Source organism: Aegilops tauschii, unplaced genomic scaffold (genome assembly GCF_002575655.3).
Source record: "Aegilops tauschii subsp. strangulata cultivar AL8/78 unplaced genomic scaffold, Aet v6.0 ptg000139l_subseq_19672051:19948108_obj, whole genome shotgun sequence".
Lineage (NCBI taxonomy): Eukaryota > Viridiplantae > Streptophyta > Magnoliopsida > Poales > Poaceae > Aegilops > Aegilops tauschii.
Window position 1 is genome coordinate 2,501 of NW_027332490.1, and position 2,500 is coordinate 5,000.

Genomic DNA, 2,500 nt, shown 5'->3' on the forward strand with positions numbered 1-2,500 from the left:
CGAGGCTGACACACGTACATGGACCCATGAACGGGCTGTACGTGGACACGGGGAAAAAGGGGTTGACACCCGTCATGGACGGAACGGGACGTGCGCCATGGAAAACTGGCAAAACCACGTACGAGGCACACACACGCACGCGGACCCGTGAACGGGCTGTACGTGGACACGGGAAAAAAGGGGCCGACGCCCATCGTGGACGAAACCGGACGCGCGCCCTGGAAAACATGGCAAAACCACATACGAGGCACACACACGTACACGGACCCGTGAACGGGCTGTACGTGGACACGGAAAAAACTGGCTGACGCCCGTTGTGGACGGAACTGGACGCGCGCCATGGAAAACTGGGCAAACCCACGTACGAGGCCATGCACGTACACGGACACGTGAACGGGTACGAGTGGTCCGGGAGATATAAGGCCCATACGCCATGGAAACCGGGTCAAAACTAGCTAATGATGGTCAAGAAACGGTGCCATGGCAGCGAAAACATGTCTCATGGCAGAAAAACGCTGCCACGGCAGTGTTTCAAAACAGTGTACCCCTCCTTCACAAACTGAAGGGCAGGGTTCCCAATGGGGGCTAAAACCCTCGGGTATAGTAGGGAGGAGGGGTCCTTCCTGGTGGGCGTACGGAACACGGGTGGTTTTTCTTAGGAAAAACACTTGTTTTCTCGTATGCCCATCCTTTCCCAACGTTGCCTCGGATGTCCCGTCGTTATGCCATCACGAAGGTGCTGGCCCGGTCCCGTGTACGTCTCGTGAGAAATCCTGACCCTACATCCGAACGTGGCTCGGGAAACAGGAAAGTACCCCGTTACGTACACGATTCGACCGACGGTAAATAGTCGCAACGGTGTCCCTCGAATGTCGCCTCCGGAAAACCATTGTGCCCCGGGGGCAACGTCATCGCTGGCCCGGTCCCCTGTACGTCTAAAGTGAAATTCTGACCCAACAGCCGAATGCGGCTCGGGAAACAGGAAAGTAGCCCGTTTCGTGCACGATAAGACCGTCGGATAACGTTGCACCGACGTCCCGATTAAGTTGACTTCGGAAAATCGTTGCATCCGTAACTTTATTGCTGCGGGTGTGACACACGCGTGATTTGGCCTTGCAGGACGCCTTCGTGCAAGCGATCCTACCATGCTCTGCACGGGCGGAGGCTTGGTTGGTTTGACCGCTTGTTGGCTACTAAACGCATGAGTAGCTTTGGACCCGTGTCTGCCGGTAGATCCCCTGTTGTACTACAGCCGACTACCGGCGCCATGTCTCGTCCCTCGTGTGGCTTCGAATCGCTGGATTAAGAGTGCTTGCATGCTAGTACCCGACCTACGGGATGTGGTGCTTCGGATAATTGTTGCCTCGCGGCGGACGCCGTTTGGGTGTGCCGCCGCGGCCAAATAGCGCTTGCGGCATTGCCTCGTGGCGCTGGCATGTTACGTGCCTGCTGCTATCAAGGCAACCTCGCTCCCGCTTTTGGTCTCGGATGCTGCTAACGATAAAGGGTCGTGGCCCTTTCGGTTGCCTCGACCCGACCCAAAGCTCTCTGAATTGAGAACAACCGGAACAGGAGTTGCCTCTACCTCTACACAGTTACGTGTGTGACTCTCTGCGCCGGTCCTCAAGGAGGATGAGCTGTGCCGCTCAAGAGCGACAACCGGCCTGGCTGTTTCCTCTGAGTTTCCACGAAAGTGGAAGCGTAGGACGATGGTCGTGCTGCGCGTCACCAAGGACGTGCTACCTGGTTGATCCTGCCAGCAGTCATATGCTTGTCTCAAAGATTAAGCCATGCATGTGCAATGTGGCACCCCGGCTCAGAGAAACCGGAACGCCCCGTATTCCAGCCCAGAGATCGAGGAGAAGTCTTCTGGAATACGGCATTGCTTAGCATAGAACAAATCAGCTCTTTATTAAAATCTATATGGGTACAATTGGATTACTTCGGCACGGCGACAATACACCTGCCACAGTTGCTCCAAGCAAGCAGCAGAACAACACGATGTAGCGGAATGACTACTGGTAGCGGAAAAGCGACGACGGCGGTGAACTCCAGTCCGCAGGGACTCTGGCTGGAACGCTTATCCAAGAGCGCAAACAAGGGGTCCACGGCAAACAAGCAATCATATCTGGCATGACCTACAAACTGGCATGACACGCCAGGTCAGTACATTGAATGTACTTGCAAGCTCACAGCAACCAAAGCAATCAAGACAAGCAATAGCATGGCAATTATAGATTATTAAGCAATGATTAACATGATTCTATCAGATCAACCATAGCATGGGCAAGATGATACATCTAGAACAATACGAGCATGGCATAAACATATGAACATGATGAGACTAGCATGCCACATGATGAACTATCATGCACCAACTTACTCTGTTCGGGTTACATCGTAACCACCACATGTATCACTTACCATCACGGACATCACACGATCATCTCAGGATCCAATCAAGCTTGGTATTAACAATACCGTAGTAATCATACATGAC